This window comes from Callithrix jacchus, chromosome 14 (assembly GCF_049354715.1).
Source record: "Callithrix jacchus isolate 240 chromosome 14, calJac240_pri, whole genome shotgun sequence".
NCBI classification, from domain to species: domain Eukaryota; kingdom Metazoa; phylum Chordata; class Mammalia; order Primates; family Cebidae; genus Callithrix; species Callithrix jacchus.
Window position 1 is genome coordinate 112,330,797 of NC_133515.1, and position 19,455 is coordinate 112,350,251.

The window sequence follows — 19,455 nt, forward strand, 5'->3', positions numbered from 1 at the left end:
AATGGTGTTATTTGAGTAACACTCATGTTCAGTGTGAAACAAAGAGAAACCACGAGAGTGAGGCCCTCCCCACGCTCAGGCCAGAGGTTCTAATTTATTCCTCATCATACCCTTGTGACGTGGTAAAAAGACCAATAACACTGCATATCTCAACCACACCTCAGCGTTCTGTTGAAACTGCTGTCATAACCCAAATGTGAATAAGTAATTAAGGACTGTGATCCCCACCCTCCCCAGACGATGTGTAGACGAATGCTAATCTTGGCTTTTGTGAACCACTTAAGTAACTATCAGAATGTCAAATAGTCCCCTGGCCGTCGGAATGTCTGAAGCCCCTCGCCCTCATCCCCGCTCCTCACCCCCACTCCCAAGGTGGTTTTACGGGTATAAAAAGGTCTTGTCACTCTTCTTTCTCTGCCACGGGTTGGAGAGACGTGAGTCCTCCGTGGTCACCAGCAATAAACCCTGCAATTTGGCATCCTTTTGTCTTGGTGTTGACTTTCTGTGCTCGGTCCTGTATAACACCCTCGGTACAGGCACACCTGGTCCTATTTTTAGGTGAGGAAACTGCAGTTTAGGGACATTTGGTGATCTGACAAGTTGCATCGCCAGTGAATGGCAGAACCATAATTCAAAACAGCGTCTGTTTTACGGGAAACAAACAAAAAACATATGTAATTCCTGGTCCGCTTATTTCCTTATTGATTTTTCCAAAAGTCAGTGTTACATCCTCAAGTGGAATACGTGCAGACTATCCGTCTTCGCGAATACATAATTGTTCCAATACTTTCTTTCAAATGTTCTGTTACTGCCTCGGAAGTCTGGCCATAGGGTCCAGAAGAGGGACAGGCCCGCTCTGGGAAGAGCTGTGCTTGAAGATTTCTGCAGAGCTGCCTGCTCCCGAAGCCCGCATCCCCGGCTCTGCTCGCCAGGCACGGCATGTGTTTTCTGAGTTTACTTCCCCTTCAAGAATCTCAAGGAAATTTGTACTTTGAAAGGGAAGAAAACTCCTTGGAGAAACGGTTGATTCTGGACGAATGCAGTGAATGTACAAGATGAGCCCAGAGCATCTTCCAGAGCCAGAAAGCAAGGAAGTGCTCAGAACCCAAATTAAAAACAGCATCCAAACAACGGGCGGCAAGGTCGGGGGACGCAGGAGCCGACTGCGAGGACTCTCCGGTGGCTGAAGCTGCGGCAGTGTGAGCAACAAAATAATGTGATGTTGAATTATAACCCAGAGCACAGAATGCATGCAGTGCTTTCCTACAAATGCAGACATATAACTGAGTAAGTGGAGAACAGACATCTCTCACGCAGGGAAATTCTAATTTGTGAAGATCCCACACCTTCCTGCAGGCAGGGCCGAGCTCCTGCCCCAACAGAATGTGCTGTGCGCAGTGACTTCTCCAACAGAGGCAGCCCCCAACGGGGAGGGTCATTTTCAGTGAGAAGCCTCACAAACCCCTCCTCGGCCAGGTGACTACGTCCCGCAGCAGCAAAGGTAAGTCACCCTGGTGGCAGGCACCGGTGATAGGACATGTTACCTCTGTGTCATCCTCCCCAAACCCAGAACCCAAGTCTAACCATGAGGATAAAGCTCAGCAACACCCCACCTGAGGGGGCACCCTACAAAGCACACCTTGCCAGCACCCCTCACAACTGTTAACAAAAACTAGGAGAGTCCCAGAAACTGTCTCAGCCAGGTGGAGCCCAAGGGGGCGTGGTGGCTCAATGTCCGGTGGGATCCTGGGTGGGAAAAGGTGGCAGATAACAACTGTGTCCACCTGAATACATTACAGGCTTTAGGTAATAACGTAGAAATGCTAACTTACTGATTATGATAAATGAACTGGACCTCTGTGAGGTGTTAGGAATGGAGAGGGGTGGCTACATGGGTACTGGGACTGATCTTGACAACTTTACTGTAAAACTATCCAAAAATAAAAAAATGATTAAAACAAACACAAATAACTGAACGTTTTAATAAACCTGGCTTTCACATAGTTTATTGATATCTCATTTAAAAATGAGCCCATCCCAGTCCATCCCAGCTGAGAGGTTGGCGTGTGCCTGTTTGGGTGTCCCCACCCAAATCTCACGTGGAATTGTAATCCAGAGTGTTGCAGGTGGAGGCGGGGGGAGGTGACTGGATCGTGGGGTGGTTTCCTGTTGCTGTTCTCATGTTAGTGAGTGCTCCAGAGAGCTGGCTGTTTGAAAGTGTGCGGCGCCTCCTCCTCCCTCTCTCTGTCTTCCTCTTGCCCTGGCTGTGTAAGACATGGCCGCTCCCCTTTCACCTTCCACCATGAGTGAGCGTTTCCTGAGGCCTCCCAGCCATGTTTCCCATAGAGCCTGCAGAACTGTGAGCTGAGTAAACCTCTTGTCTTGACAGTTACCCAGTCTTGGGTAGTTCTTCGTAGCAGTGTGAGAACAGCCTAACTCAGCATGCCACAGGACTTCCGTCACCAGGGGGCCGCAGCATGTTCCTTAACAGAAGCTATTTTTACTTTTCTTGAGGTTAACACATTTGGGGCTATGAGACATGTAGGATCTGTAAGTATTTAAATAAGATAATGGTGATAAAAGGACCTACCCAAGGACCTACCCATGCAAGCTGTGAACTGAGGGTGATGGCCATTACCAACGGTGAGAGTCAGCAGGGGCTCCAATACGGGTAGATCTGACATCCTTCTGAAAAACTTCAGGCACCCTAGAGTTGCCACAGCTGGGAGACAGGTGTGGGCGTGTGGTCCAGTGAGAGCACCTGCTCTCCTGGGCGGAGCCAGCTGCTTCCGTACTTAGTCCATGGGATTAGGGTCACACATGCACGTGGCTTCTGAGGCTGAGAGGAACGTGAGAAACGTCACTGATGGATAGAGGACTCTGTTGCAAAACAAACAGTTCTGCAGCCTCTGAGTGTACATGGCCAGGCCATGCTGTAGCTCCGGGCCTTGGACGTGGGAGTCAAATAATGACAGACGAAAACCAAAGATGGAACCCAGCAAACGTCTTCAGAACAACTCACAGAATAAAGGGGTGAGAGGTGTGTTCTTTCTTCGGCTGCCACGGTCCTCAGCACTGAGAATCTGGGATACTTGAGCTTCTGGGAAACTGGCATCCATGACCTGCTTTCCACTCCAGCTGGGGTGAGCTGGAGGCCCAAGGCTGTGTCCTATCTGCCCTTGGTCTGCATCGATGGACATCTACTCCCCGATCCTGAACCAAAGGCTGCTGAGTCTCCATGCAGATGTATTTTACCTGCAGGCCCAAGTCTGTAAACTGGGGTTTGTCTACCACTTGGAGAATCGTGAGCTAACTTCGGAAGCTACAAAGCCAGCCTCAGAGCTCCAGGATTTTTCAGAGATGCTGATCTGAGTTGTCCAGAGTCCACCTATGTGCTTCCCATGACAGTTTTTCTCCCCATATTCACTAAGAGAAAAACACTGTGAGAAAATACTAGCACTGTCCTTCTTGGCGCCTGGCTGCTACAGGGCTGTTGGCCCTGGGTAGATGCCTCTCAAGCCTTTTTGCCTGGCCCCGCATTGCAGGCCTGTGTCTCCCACAGTTCCTGCACCACTGCACCTAGCGCCTCCTCTGCCGCAGAAGCTGAGCTGACCTTCATTCTCCCTAAATGTCTGCCCTTCGGTTCTTCTGCGTTGGCTGACAGCAGAGTGCTGTCAGTTTAATTTTCCACTCTTTTTTTTTTTTTGAGATGGAGTTTCACTATGGTTACCCAGGCTGGAGTGCAATGGCGCGATCACGACTCACCGCAACCTCCGCCTTCTGGGTTCAAGCAATTCTCCTGCCTCAGCCTCCCGAGTAGCTGGGATTACAGGCACGCACCACCATGCCCAGCTAATTTTTGTATTTTTAGTAGAGACAGGGTTTCACCTTGTTGACCAGGATGGTCTCGATCTCTTGACCTCGTGATCCACCCTCCTCAGCCTCCCAAAGTGCTGGGATTACAGGCGTGAGCCACCGCGCCCGGCCAATTTTCCACTCTTAAGTGGAGAACTTACTGTGTGCTGGGTTTTCTTCCACACAGCCAAGACAAAAATAAGAAGCCATGAACAGGGGAGAAGGAGACAAACATTGACGGAGTATCTGCCATGTGGCAGGCTCTGTAAACACACGGAAAAGTGAGTCATATCCAAACCTGAGAGGCGGCCAGCTTTATTCTCCTTTAGAGGGGAAACTGAGGTGTAGTGAGGTCAGCACTTCTCCAACATTCACGCAAGCAGTGGCTGGCACAGGCTGAAGTGAAGCCCAGGGGTGCAGGTTCCGGATGTGATCCTGATAGGGGATCTGCCTCTGAACAGCTTTAGCGCAGTTGGGGTGTCTGGAATTACATACAACCTCTTGTAAAAAAGAGATTCTGACGAAACACGTCACTTTTTCCAAGGAGAACTGATTTAGGACAGCAAAGACAAAAAGGAGTGAGCCGATGGAGACCATCCTGGCCAACATGATGAAACCCCGTCTCTACTAAAAATACAAAATAAATTAGCGGGGCGTGGTGGTGCGCGCCTGTAGCCCCAGCTACTTGGGAGGCTGAGGCAGGAGAATTGCTTGAACCTGGGAGGCAGAGGTTGCAGTGAGCTGAGATTGCACCACTGCACGCCAGCCTGGCGTCTGGCAATAGAGTGAGACTCTGTCTCAAAAAAAAAAAAAAAAAAGTAGTGGGCCACAGACTGAAAGAAAGAGCGGGGGATCGATCCAAGATGGCCGACCACTAACAGCTCAGGATTGTAGCTCCCAGTGAAAGCTCAGAGAACGAGACGATGCCACATCTTTAGACGAATTTTCGTCACTCACCGATTAGCCGATTCCCAGTGGAGGAGCCCCACGGGTCGCCAGCGCGACTCTTGTGGCCGCCGCAGCGGTTTTGCTGGCGTCTCGGCGCAGCAGCTCTTCATGCAGAGCCAACGGGACTGCTTCCCCTACTGACCGGAGTTTGGAGCTCCGGGAAGTCAGAGCCGCTTGTTGCGGACTCAAGAGGGAAGCCAGACCAGGGATTCCCGGGCAGAAGAGCACCATCAGTCTTACCGCTGCTATTTAGGCTGCCACAGTGGGTTGCTCGGATCCCAACACTGGGAATCAATAAGTCGGACGTCGACTCAGAAACCTAATTAGAAAGGCGGTTCATCTACAATGAAGGGAAAAAGACAGCCTAAGAAGGCCGAGTATACTCAAAATCAGAACCCATCAGCAACGGAACAAGCCCTGATGGAAAAGGACTCATCAGCAACCGAAAAAGCCCTGATGGAAAAGGACTCATCAGTAACGGAACAAGCCCTGATGGAAAAGGACTGTGTTCCATTATCTGAAGTAGGCTTTAAAAGGTGGATGATAAGAAACTTCTGGGAGTTAAAGGAACTTGTTCTAACCCAATGTAAAGAAACTAAGAACTTGGAAAAAAGGTTAGATGAAATGTTGAAAAGAATAGACAATATAGAGAGGAATATAAATGAACTTATGGAGTTGAAAAATACAACACGAGAACTTAGTGAAAAATGTACAAGCTTAAACAGCCGAATGGATCAAGCAGAAGAAAGGGTATCAGAGGTAGAAGACCAACTTAATGAAACAAAACGGCAAGACAAGAATAGAGAAAAAAGGATAAAAAGGAATGAGCAAAGTCTCCAAGCAATATGGGACTATGTGAAAAGACCTAATATACGCTTGATTGGTGTACCTGAATGTGACGGAGAGAATGAAGTCAAGCTGGAAAATACTCTCCAGGACATTATCCAGGAAAATTTTCCTAATTTAGCAAAGCAGGACACTATTCAACCCCAGGCAATACAGAGAACACCACAAAGATACTCCTCAAGAAGACCAACCCCAAGGCACATAATCGTTAGATTCACCAAGATCGAAACGAAGGAGAAAATATTAAGGGCAGCCAGAGAGAAAGATCAAGTTACCCATAAAGGTAAGCCTATTAGGCTTACAGCAGATCTCTCAACGGAAACCCTACAAGCTAGAAGAGAGTGGGGGCCAATATTCAATATACTTAATCAACAGAACTTTCAGCCCAGAATTTCATATCCTGCCAATTTAAGCTTTACATTTGAAGGAAAAATAAAATCTTTTAGGAACAAGCAAGTACTCAGAGATTTTATTACCACCAGGCCTGCTTTACAAGAACTTCTAAAAGAAGCATTATACACAGAAAGGAACAACCAGTATGACCCTTTCTAAAAATACACCAAAAAGTAAAGAGCATTAACATAAAGAAGAATTTTTATCAATGAAAGGACAAAATAGCCAGTTAATAACAAATGGCAGCAACCCTAAATTTAAATCGACCAAATCTCCCAATCAAAAGATACAGACAAAATCTAACGGTATATCCAAAGATATACATAGACTCAAAATAAAGGGTTGGAAAAAAAAAAACAAAAACGTACCAACCAAATGGAGAGCAAAAATAAATAAATAAGAAGCAGGAGTTGCAATTTTCACATTTGACAAAATAGATTTCAAAGCTACAAGGATACAAGGGTAAAAGGATTAATGTAATAATAAGAGATCTTAACACCCAGATACATAAGACCCATAATGAGATTTAGATTCAACGAGACAACAAATTGATAACGATACCCGGGACTGGAACTAAGATCCAGAACAAATAAACTCAATAGAGCTCTCCATTTTAAACACACAAAATATACATTATCCACAAAATCTAATGATATATCTGAAGATATACAAAGACTCAAAACAAGGGGATGGAAAAAAACTCACCAACCAAATGGAGAGCAAAAATAAATAAATAAAAAGCAGGAGTTGCAATTCTCACACTTAATAAAATAGATTTCAAAGCTACAAGGATGCAAGGGTAAAAGGATTAATGTAACAATAAGAGATCTTAACACCCAGATACATAAGACAGATAATGAGATTTAGATTCAACGAGACAACAAATTGATAACGATATCCAGGACTTGAACTCAGAGCCAGAACAAATAAACACAATAGAGGTCTCCATTTTAAACACATAAAATATGCATTAACCACTTTAAACACTCAAAATATTGATCGGCCATTATTGAAACCCATTTTAGGAATGAAGTAATATTCCTTTTTCCCTCTTTTTCTTTTTTTCCCCTTCTTTTTCTCTTTTTCCCTCTAAAAAATAAAAAAATTAAAAAAAAAAGTAGGTGACTGGATTGAGCAAATAAAAATTCAGGATGCCCAAAAAAAAAAAAAGAGCGAGCAAGGTTTATGGTCTACCTGTGCTAACTGGTGTCCCTTCTTCATTAACTCAGGTTGTAACAGTGCACACAGTGGCTCAGCTCTCACTACAGGTCAGAGCACATATGCCAACGATGCCCATGTGCCCTCGCTCCATAAACTTGCATTCTGGTGAGCAGGGGAGGCAGACACTAGACGCACAATTAAGCGAGCCAGTATTCTAATAGGATTCTGTCGAGTTCTGTGAAGGAGAGCGGCATGTTGGCCTCTAAGGAGCAGCGGGGACTCATCGGCTCCAGGGCAGCCAAGGAGGCTTCCTTGAGGAGGTGACTGTCACTGCGTGGCCTGCAGGTTGAGGGAGAGTTAATTAGACAGGAAGAGATGGGGATTCTGGTGGGGTGTAGAAAAGAAATCTTACAGACACATACCAGGACAGACGAGAGGGTTCTCGCGGGGGAGGGAGCACAGACGGTGGGTGCAGGGTAGAGGCCGGGCTGGAGGAATGCAGGAGCTGCAGAGGTGCTTGCTAAGCGGGGCAGATTGCAGACGCACCCACCTCTGCACCCTCCTGGGACTTGTGGCCTTCTCACTTTGACTTGCAGCTTCTGTCCTCAGGCGTTGGAGTCTAAACCCCTCCAGCCACCCCGCTGCTGACACCGGGCTGGCCTGGCTTTGACCAACAGGTCAAAGACTTTGAGACGGAGTTTCGCCCTTGTCACCCAGGCTGGAGTGCAATGGCGCCATCTCGGCTCACCTCAACAGGCCATGGTGAGCACGGAACCCTTCTGAGCCTCAGCCTCGAAAGGCCTGTGCGCTTCTTCCCTCTCCGTTTCTCTCAGTTCTGCCCAGCAGAGGCCAGTGACACAAGCCAACGCCATCCTAGGCCAGCCAGCTCCCGCTCACCCCTCAGTGACAGACTCACGCATGAGCAGCTGAGATCAGCACATCCAGCCCCCACGGGAAGGGCTGCCAGCTGACTCATAGACTCGGTGGGAAATACGTAGCCGTGATTTTAAACCGCGGAATTCTGGAGTGGTGCATTAGGCTGCAGTAGCCATTTCATCCACAGGGATAAAAAGTAGCGATGTGAGAATTACAGGTCACATTAAGAATTTTGTATTTTATCCCAAGGGCAAAGCCGGTGAAGCGGTTTTCTTTTCTTTTTTCTTTTGCAGGAAAGTCATATGATTAAGTTGGCCTTCTAGAGAGATAATTTTCTGAGCAGTCAGAGAACAGCAGCTGTGTGGGAGGCCCTCACTCACAGATGACATCACCAGTATGTCGCTAGGAAGCAAAGCCTGACCTCCTTGTTTCTGTTACCTGCTATCCTGTTCATTAGCTAAACTTTATCAACCCCTCTGGGTCTTAAATCCTGGAGCCTTAAGGCAGCTCTGAGTGAGAGGCTACAACCATCAACTATGGGCACAGATTTCACCGAAGAGCTGGTGACAATCCATAAATATTCATTAATGTGTTCCATGCACAACTCCAACCAGCCACCCACATGCCTCCCCATCCACACATCTGCCCACCCTGTCATTTGTCACCCCTTCCATCCCACCGTCCATCTGTCCTCCCTTTCCTACTTTGATGGAGGAAGACCTTTGTACCTGTCTAGCTAAGTAAACACCTCCACTGTTCCTGAGGTCCCAGCGCCCTTACCTCCGTAAAGACCTTACTTTCTAGATACTCTTCACTCTAAATCCTGCCTTGTCCCTTTGTCTTCTTCACTGTTTTGTTCCCAAGAGCAGATACAGGTGATTTAGCTCTTCACTTTTTTTTTTTTTTTGAGACGGAGTTTCGCTTTTGTTACCCAGGCTGGAGTGCAATGGCGTGATTTCGGCTCACCGCAACCTCTGCCTCCTGGGTTCAGGCAATTCTCCTGCCTCAGCCTCCCGAGTAGCTGGGATTACAGGCACGTGCCACCGTGCCCAGCTAATTTTTTTTTTTTTTGGTATTTTTAGTAGAGACAGGATTTCACCATGTTGACCAGGAGGGTCTCGATCTCTTGACCTCGTGATCCACCCGCCTCGGCCTCCCAAACTGCTGGGATTACAGGTGTGAGCCACCGTGCCTGGCTCTCTTCACTTCTTAAAGCAACCCTTTCAGCTTAGCTTTCTCCTCTAGTACCATCCCGCGTATCTCGTTCCCTTTACGGAAAAACTCCCTGGAAGGCACCTACACGCCCCACCTCCCACTTCTCCCCTGCCGCGCTCTCCCGGCTGCTCTCAGTCCTCTCTGCACCCCCGAACACAGCTCTTCCTGTCCACGTCAAGTGATCAGGCCTCACTCTTTCCTCCCTGAAGCCGTTTCTCTATGTGGCCTTCAGCATGTCACCTGCTTCATGTTCAGCCTACCGCCCTGTCACCTTCTCAGCCTCCTTTGCAGATAACAAAGCTGGAACCTCAGAGCTTTAGACTTTGCAATGTTTTTCTTATGTTCATATTTACTATTTAGTGATTCCCTTCAGAGTCATAGCTCTTAACACCCCCTGGAAGTTGGTGAGTCCCACTGCATATATCCAGCCGCATTCTCTCCACAAACTCCGCACTCATCCATAAAACTCTATGTGTGGCGGGTCTGCTCAGGTGTTGAACTGCAGCGGCTCCCACGTGAACTTCAGAGCCTGCTTCTCTGCTTTCCTCCCAGTTCAGCTAAGGATCGTCACATGCTTCCAGTTACTCAGCTCAAATTCTTAAGAATGACCTTCATCTCTCAATACACTACCAATCCATCATCAAATCCTGTTGAGTGTGCCATTGAAATGCAAACAGCAATGACTACTGCTCAACAGCTTCCTCTGTCTGGGTACAAAATGGCCCCCAACACATTCTTCCTGCACTCACCTTGAACCTTAGTCAATGTTCAACACAGGAACCAAAGTCACTGCAAAATGCAAGTGATACATGCCACTCCACTGATGTAAAGCAAGGTGCTCAGAAGATCTGCTGTGTACTCAGAGTAAATCTAAATCAAAGCCTGAGGCACAGAGTCCTGCAAGATCTTACCTCCATCAGGACTCTGACCACTGTGTTCCACAGTCACTTACACTTATTCTTTACCCATGCTAGATGCCTTCTGGTCCTTAAAGAAACTAGGCAGGACAGCCTAAGAGCATGACATTGATATTCCTATTTATCGTATTGCTCTGCCATCAGCCTGATCCTGACGCCAGCAGGAGCTCCTCCATCAGCCTCCACCTCATTCCAGCAAGTGCTCCTCCATCAGCTTCCTCCCTCAGTCCATCTCCTCCATCAGCCTCCTCCCTCAGTCCAGCAGGTGCTCCTCCATCAGCCTCCTCCCTCAGCCCAGCAGGTGCTCCTCCATCAGCTTCCTCCCTCAGTCCAGCAGATGCTCATCCACCAGCTTCCTCCCTCAGTCCAGCAGGTGCTCCTCCATCAGCTTCCTCCCTCAATCCATCTCCTCCATCAGCCTCCTCCCTCAGTCCAGTAGGTGCTCCCCCATCAGCCTCCTCCTTCAGTCCAGCAGGTGCTCCTCCACCAGCTTCCTCCTTCAGTCCAGCAGGTGCTCCTCCATCAGCCTCCTCCCTCAGTCCAGCAGGTGCTCCTCCACCAGCTTCCTCCTTCAGTCCAGCAGGTGCTCCTCCATCAGCTTCCTCCTTCAGTCCAGCAGGTGCTCCCCCATCAGCTTCCTCCTTCAGTCCAGCAGGTGCTCCTCCATCAGCCTCCTCCCTCATTCCAGCAGGTGCTCCTCCATCAGCCTCCTCCCTCACTCCAGCAGGTGCTCCTCCATCACCCTCCTCCCTCACTCCAGCAGGTGCTTCTCCATCACCCTCCTCCCTCAGTCCAGCAGATGCTCATCCACCAGCTTCCTCCCTCAGCCCAGCAGGTGCTCATCTACCAGCTTCTTCCTTCAGTCCAGCAGGTGCTCCTCCATCAGCCTCCTCCTTCAGTCCAGCAGGTGCTCCTCCATCAGCCTCCTCCCTCAGTCCAGCAGATGCTCATCCACCAGCTTCCTCCCTCAGTCCAGCAGGTGCTCATCTACCAGCTTCTTCCTTCAGTCCAGCAGGTGCTCCTCCATCAGCCTCCTCTCTCATTCCAGCAGGTGCTCCTCCATCAGCCTCCTCCCTCATTCCAGCAGGTGCTCCTCCATCAGCCTCCTCCCTCAGTCCAGCAGGTGCTCCTCCATCAGCCTCCTCCCTCATTCCAGCAGGTGCTCCTCCATCAGCCTCCTCCCTCATTCCAGCAGGTGCTCCTCCATCAGCCTCCTCCCTCAGTCCAGCAGGTGCTCCTCCACCAGCTTCCTCCTTCAGTCCAGCAGGTGCTCCCCCATCAGCTTCCTCCTTCAGTCCAGCAGGTGCTCCTCCATCAGCCTCTTCCCTCATTCCAGCAGGTGCTCCTCCATCAGCCTCCTCCCTCACTCCAGCAGGTGCTCCTCCATCACCCTCCTCCCTCACTCCAGCAGGTGCTCCTCCATCAGCCTCCTCCCTCATTCCAGCAGGTGCTCCTCCATCAGCCTCCTCCCTCATTCCAGCAGGTGCTCCTCCATCAGCCTCCTCCCTCAGTCCAGCAGGTGCTCCTCCATCAGCCACCTCCCTCACTCCAGCAGGTGCTCCTCCATCAGCTTCCTCCTTCAGTCCAGCAGGTGTTCCCCCATCAGCCTCCTCCTTCAGTCCAGCAGGTGCTCCTCCATCAGCCTCCTCCCTCAGTCCAGCAGATGCTCATCCACCAGCTTCCTCCCTCAGTCCAGCAGGTGCTCATCTACCAGCTTCTTCCTTCAGTCCAGCAGGTGCTCCTCCATCAGCCTCCTCTCTCATTCCAGCAGGTGCTACTCCATCAGCCTCCTCCCTCATTCGAGCAGGTGCTCCTCCATCAGCCTCCTCCCTCACTCCAGCAGGTGCTCCTCCACTCTTCAGCAGCTGCTCCTCCATTGGCCTCCTCCCTCAGTCCAGCAGGTGCTCCTCCAAGAGCCTCCTCCCTCACTTTCATTTTTTTTTTAAGTACCCATCTCACTGAGGCCTCTCTCTCAACCTCATTTCTCAGTTTTTACGCCACACGCTTCCTGTCCTGGCATCTACTTGTTTTTTTGTTAGGATACTTCCAATGTCTTACGTACCTTACGTCTTTCTGTTACTCCTTGTCCCCTACACTACAAGGCCTGAGCCATGGGGAGAATGATTCTGCTGTTTTCAAGGCCAGATCAGGCATCACGTTTTTCAGTACTGAGGAAATATTGATAGGATGAGTGAATAACTGGATGAACACACAGAACTGTGCCAAGCATAAGGGCACGGCAGGATCAAACTTGCCAGAGACACTCTTTGCCTGAGTATCTCAATCTGCGCCAGTGCTGGGCGTGTCGGTGGCCATGGCCCTGCACAGACACTCGGGAAATGTGCCTGGATGTTACCGCCGAGGTGAGCCAAGAGGCTGGACCTCCCTCCTGCATGGTCCTGAGGCCTTGGAGAGGTGAGCTCATCTCTACTGAACCTTCGCTTTGTGCCAGGGACCATGTGACTCCACGTAGAGGTCAGCGCTGATGTTGGGTAATGGGGTCCCTGCTCCCCGTTAGACATGAGCTGGAGTTGGCAGCTCCTCTGTCCTGGGCTCCTCACCTGCGTCCTAAGGCTGTGGGCTGAGCCCCCAGCTCTGTGTGGTCCGAAGCCGATGCACCATCCCCTGCTGGCCTTGTTCACTCCCTGCTCCTTTCCCAGGCTTCTTCCCATGACTCTGCCTGACCTGTCAGCCCCACGCTGCAGATCAGCTTAGAAATGCATGTTGTCAGCAGCACCTAAGCCTCAAGTTCCAGGCTGACGGGAGAACCATGTTGAATATTTAATTGTTTTTCACATGGTTGCTGCTGAGAGCCGCCCAGGGTAAGGTTAGCTCTGAGATCATCCGAGTTCGTCCGTAATCACCATCTTTACGGACTTCTCCAAAGGTTCAGTAGGAGGCTCAATTTTCGCCCCATTAATATTAATTCGTTGGCTGTGGGGGCTTGTTCTGATGACATATTCTCTTGTTAAATATTCATTGCTGGAGCTAGAGGTGCACCACAGACTAACTATTACTGGAGGGAAATTGGAGCAAATCACCATTAACCGCTCCTGACAATCGTCCCTGATTTGTCTCCCTGCCCTTTGAGAAGCAGCCTCCCTGTCAGAGAATGTCCAGCCTAGTCCTTGTCAGGAGAGGAGAGGGGTGGGAGGCTTCTGGCCAGTTGTACAAGGGCCCTTGTGCGGCTCTTGGATGCACAGAGGCCGTGTGATGGGGCCCCTGCTCTGAAGGAGAGCCCCCGCCGGGGCCGCGGATGCCCAAGCGCCACACCCTGCCGCCTCTCCCTGTGCATAGCCTTCTGCTGGCTCCACAGACAGTGGGCTGTTTGGGCAGAAGGTATTTTCTTCACCACATCTGCGTGTTTATGGATAAGAAACCGATTAAGAGACGTGAAGGGCATTGATCAGAGAGATGCATATTAACTAGGGTCGGGCTGGGAGAAAAATCCATGACACAGTAGGCTTCTTATTGGTAAATCAAAACCGGTAATGAATATCCCACAGCTGGTTCCTCAAGTAATGTTTAGATCCCCCAGACCCTCAAAGCCAACCTGCTCATCAAATTATTTCAGACGAGAGCAGGTGCATTTGGGGTGGTGTGACTGTGGACTCAGCCAGTTATTTTAAACAGCAATCAGTCAACAGCAGGTGACTGACCCCGTGCCCAGCTCCGGGCACCGTTCTAGGCCAGTGGAGGAGCCCCTGATGTCAGGGTCTTCTGTGACTGTAGAATGAGTACCCAGCACAGGCACCGGCATTGCCACAGCACTACCCGCCAACCTGCAGCGGCCTCCGATGTGTGTTCTATCTCACTTTAGTTAGACAGAACCAGGCTCTATGGCATGCTGTCAGAATCTAAACCATTAGGTTGATGCAAAAGTAATTACAGTTTTTTCTATGACTTTCCATGGCTAAAACCATGATCACTTTTTTTTTTTTTTGAGACGGAGTTTCGCTCTTGTTACCCAGGCTGGAGTGCAATGGCGCGATCTCGGCTCACCACAACCTCCGCCTCCTGGGTTCAGGCAATTCTCCTGCCTCAGCCTCCCACGTAGCTGGGATTACAGGCATGCGCCACCATGCCCAGCCCAACCATGATCACTTTTGAACCAACCTAATAGTATCAAGGGTCAGTTGAAAAGAATTGGATTAAATTCCTTCTGGTGCAAAGTCCTTCTTGGGGAGTACACGGAGTGTGCTGGGCTAGAATCTACCTCTTGGCTGGAAGCTCGAGCCCGCGGCCGCTGTTCTTTCTCTTTGCTGTTGTTGTCTTGGACCTTCCTTTTCTTTGCTCATTTGTGTTTTACTTCAATTGTCCATTTCTTCATCTGATCCTAATGTAAAGGGACCCTTGAAGCCAACAGCCACCTGAAGTGTGGGAAGGAGCCGCCAGCTGCGGCCACACAGGAGGGGCCTGCCAACCATGCTCTCTCTCTCTCTCTCTCACACTCACACACAGACACAGACACACACAGACACACACTCAGATACACACACACACACTCACATACACACATGCATACACACTCACATATACACACTCTCAGACACATTCACACACAGACACAGACATACTCAAATACATACAAAAACACACTCATGCACGCACAGTCTTACACACATTCATACTTAGACACAGGCACTCAGGCATACTCACACATATGCACACACACATAGACACACACACGCAGACATACACACACTCAGACACACTCATTCTCACATGTACATTCACACACACATGTGTGCAGCACATACACCCAGACATGTTCACATGCACACATGTGCTGTACACACATATACACACATACATGCACACACATTCACATGCACACACACGTTCACTGCACACACACACACACCCTCACACACACACAAATGAATCCTGTGCACATCCATGCATTAGGGCCAGAGGAGGTGGGACTATCCTCAGTGAGAACCATGAGTTGCCACAGAGTCTCCCTGCTGCTCTTACCACTGATCCCACTTCAAGGAGTTAACTATCCTCCATGGCTGAGAGCAAAAAGAGTGTGCTGTCTGAGCTAGTTCTTCACTTAATGACGTCCCCCTGGCTCAAGTCCTGTTTTCTCTAGGGTTATTAGTGACTTTCCTGGAAATTTTTGTCACGAAGCCTCTGGGGTTAGTTGTCCATTGTGGCGAGATGCTGTCTTGATCTGATGTCTGCAAGCTGGGAACCTGATGTGTGCTGTTTCTTTGTAAGAGGAGGTGAGCGTGGCTTTCCACGGATGCAGGGCTGTGTCCTACACATGCTCTTACAGCTGTGCCCCTCCTTCCTGGGCGCTGCTTTCTCGGAGCCTCCCGGTCACCGTCCCTCAGGCCGGTTCCTTCCCGGGCTGCTCACAGGTGGGTTTCAGGAGCCTCTTCGCAGCCTGCACGTGCTTATTCTCAATTGTTGGCTCAGGATGTGAATGGAGAAAAGCCCCAAATGGGCTGTGTCTCTGCTGCTCAAACTGCAGCTGTTTCATCTTCCCAGCCAGTAATTTCCCAGGACCCGACCTCCTATTACACCCCGGAACAGGTTCCTTTCCCTCACCCTTCCCCAACGATGAGGCATCAGCAGGCACTTTGGATGCGCGACGGCTGCCTTAGGACCCCGAGCTCTGCGGGGCGGCTGCACTCCGTGGCCATCACAAATTACAATGGCCACGATTTGTTGAACCACCTGTTAGGTTCCAGGCATTTTCCAAATGATTGTCTAGCAGGCGTTTCTTTCCCAAACCTTACATAGAATGGCCCCTTTCTCTGCTTTATGCATTTCCAAGTGCACTGTTTAGTAAAGTATGTTCACATTGTTGCACAATCAATAACCAGAACATTTTTATCTTAAAAAACTGAAACTCTGTTCCCATTAAACAATAACTTTCCCCCTTACCCTCAGGTCCCAGCAGCTGCCTTTCTTTTTCTTTTCCTTTTCTTTTTTTTTGAGTTGGGGTCTCTGTCTGTTGCCCAGGCTGGAAGGCAGCGTCCTAATCTCAGCTCACTGCAACCTCCCAGGTTCAAGCAATTCTCCTGCCTCAGCCTTCCGAGTAGCTGAGATGCACACCACCACGCCCGGCTAACTTTTGTATTTTTAATAGAGATGGGGGTTCACTATGTTGGCCAGGATGGTCTGGATATCCTGACCTCGTGATCCACCCACCTCAGCCTCCCAAAGTGCTGGCATTACAGGCGTGAGCCACTGTGCCCCGCCGGCAGCTGCCTTTCTGCTTTCCCTCCCTATGAACCTGGCTACTCTAGATATTTCATATAAGTGGAATCATGCAGTGTGTGAGTTTTTGTGTGTGACTGACTCCTTCACCTTGGCATAATGCCGTCAAGGTTCATGCATGCCGTGGCCTGTGTCGGGATTTTCTGGCGCGTTTCTCTCTATCCTTTCCAGCCCTTGCTATTTTCTGCCTCTTCAGTGGTGCCATCCCAACAGGTGCAATGTTCCTTCGGGGACTGCTCAATGGGTCAGGACATTGAGACCAGCCACTCAGACAGGAAGGGCCAATATAGGAGCAGGTCTGTGGACAGAATGTGACCATCACTGCACCTGGGGCCATGAGTGTGGGTCTCAGTCCTGTGGCTCACGACATGCCCTGCAGGCTGATGTGAGGGACAAGCCATGGTCAGTGAGGCTTGACCCTGCTCCACGCCGTTCACAAACTCAGGAGTAGCTGGGACATGAGTCCCCACAGTCGCCACTGTCTCTTCAAAGGAAGGGCATTGCTCAGACCCAGCCCAAGTCTCCTTGACTGGAGCCTTTCAACAGCCCAGGGCCCTTCCCTGGGCAGACCCCAGACCAATCTGAATAATGGCACCCTGTGTGTGTCTGTGACGTGCAGGAAGGCAGTCTACAGGCCAGCCTCGCCCTGGCCTCCATCACCCTGGGGTCTGCATGCCTCTGCCGCGCTCAGCCTCGTGAACTTAGGGCCTCTGGGTGGAGAAACGAGGATGGATGCACTGAACTCTTGAGGCTGAGTGGACATGCCCACCAGGCCAGGCTGTGGCATCGTCCTGGGCCGGGGCTGCCCTGTATTGCTTGCTCCTGGGGCTTGGAGAGAGGGTTTCTCAAGGGTTTCACATCAGGCGCAGCTGGGCGAGCACTGTGGGTTGCTGTGGAGCAGCTGGGAGGACTGAGGGACTGAGGGAGAAATGGGCTCTCTGTGAGACACAGTTCCCTCCTCTCTGAAATGTGGGTGAGGGGGTGCCCGGGCTGCAGAAGGCGGCCCTGCCCACAGTCACTCTCTGTCTTGGAAATGGGGCTGAGGGTCTGCAGATGCTCGTCCCAGCTCTGACTGGACCCTCTGTGGAACCTTGGACCCATGAGTCATTACCCTGTGAGTCCCGGTTCCACACCTGGAAGGCGGACCCTCCATGTGGCAGAGACTTCCTGCCGGCTGCGTAGACTGAGCGAGACCGGACGCGGGCGGGGGGCAGCACGGTATGTGCACACGCGTGTGCTGCGGTCCTCAGCCGCCCTGCTCCCGAGTGTCCCTCTTCCCACCCACACCCTCTGCACGGCGTTTAACACCGAAGGTGCAATGCAGTCTCGCGGGGCCTCGCTTTCACCCTAGACAGGACCTGGGGCTAACTTCGAAGGGCAGTTCTGACTCTAGTACTTGGGTTTATTTAAAGAAGAAAACCACAACAATATTCATCAAACTATCTGAGGCAACCGATTAGCTTCTTGCCGTCGCTGAACTCAGTAATGAAGGAATTGAGAATTTTGTTTTCCCTCCATCATTTTAATGTTGCCTCGATGGCTGTAATGAACGTTGCCACCCTCTCTCAGGTAACTATGCGGAGTGACATGAGCTAATTACACACTTTGTAACCTCCAATCAGCAGAATCCCACAATATATCATGATAATGCCCCTGTATTTCACTGCGGGAATGGCTGCGGGTTAATTATGCATGCATTTCATAGAATCACGGTGTGGGGCAGGAGCCGGGCCTCCGGCGAGGAAGACGCAGAGTCAGCTCCTCCGCCCTTCCCAGGATGACGCTTGTCCTCTGCTGCCTGGGTGGACGCGTTGCTTGCATTTATTTGCACAATTATAAAAAGCCCTTACCCTTGCAAAGCAATTTATACTGAACAAAATATATTCACAGGTGATATTTCATTTGATTCACAAATAAACTTAGGAATTGGTAGACAAAGGAATATTACCTATGTTTTGTTTTTATTTTTTATAAAGGAAACTGTGGCTCAGAAGTACGATGCCAAGTTCTGGCAGAAGCAGGACTCAAACCCCTGTCCCTGGACCCTGAACTTGGGGAAGAGACTTTTAGACACAGGGAGCAATGGCGAGCTAAGAGTCCTCCATCTCTGACCACCCAGGGCTGTCTTTGCCACACGTGGTCACCCTCAGTGACGTCCAAGTCCACTCATTCACTTCCCTTCCACCTCACAACGTGCATGAGGCATTGCCTGCTGTCCTTGCCACCAGAGGCCATCCTAAAGACCGGAGCTGCTGTGTGAGTCTGCGATGCCCACGGGCCCTGTTGTTGAGAGGAAAGTGTTCCGTTGTGGCTGGAACAGACTGCGTTCTCTCTAAGCCCTCGCTCGTGTTTTGGCCACTCCTGGTTCTCCTCTCGCTGTCAGTGGCTGTGTCTTGCTGTGGTCTGCTGGTCACTTTCTCATTGCTGTGTGCCTTACCACGTGTCATCTTGTGTGGCCTGGTCCCCTGGGCATACGTGTGTGAGGACCAGGTGGCAGTGAGAGCCCATGGGAGTCTCAGGCAGGCGTCGGGATCTCTCCACAGCGTTAATTCTCTCTGACAGCCTGGAACCACCTCTGCCGATATGCCTGGTCTCAGCTGTGTCCTTCATAGCTGAGGACACTGGCGGTGAGCCCTCTGGATGAGCGATGTGTGTGTGTCCCACAGTGCCACGACCTGCAAGCTGTAGGAGCCTCTTCTCATTGACTGAGGGGGCAGTGCAGATGGGTGGACGCCCTGTGAGCAGCCACAGCCAGCCCCTCCTCTGTTAGTCTGTTAAAATCATCAAGTGTGTGTGTGGGGCGTGGAGGGGTGGGGAGAACTGGAAAGGGCCCTGAGCATTCGTGGCAGATGCTCTGTGCAGATGTAACTGGCTCCCGTTCATCAGGCCTCCAGGGAGCAGGCACTGTGCTCCCTCCTCACAGACCGAGGGCTGCGGCTGGTAGGACAACCTGCTCTCTACGAGGGACCGAGCCCTCTCCACCCCCCGCCTCCCTCCCCAGCCTCTAGCACCC

The 19,455-nt window shown here is 50.6% G+C and overlaps 1 long non-coding RNA gene across 1 annotated transcript; it reads right to left on the reverse strand.

Moving 5' to 3' along the window:
* Positions 1–1,978: 1,978 nt before the first annotated feature.
* LOC108588151 (uncharacterized) lies at positions 1,979–8,117 on the reverse strand. The gene is made up of 3 exons (XR_001906957.4): positions 7,626–8,117; positions 7,237–7,542; positions 1,979–4,336 (listed from the first exon to the last, which is right to left on the reverse strand). It is a non-coding gene; the product is annotated as an uncharacterized LOC108588151 (long non-coding RNA).
* Between the last annotated feature and the right edge of the window lie 11,338 nt (positions 8,118–19,455).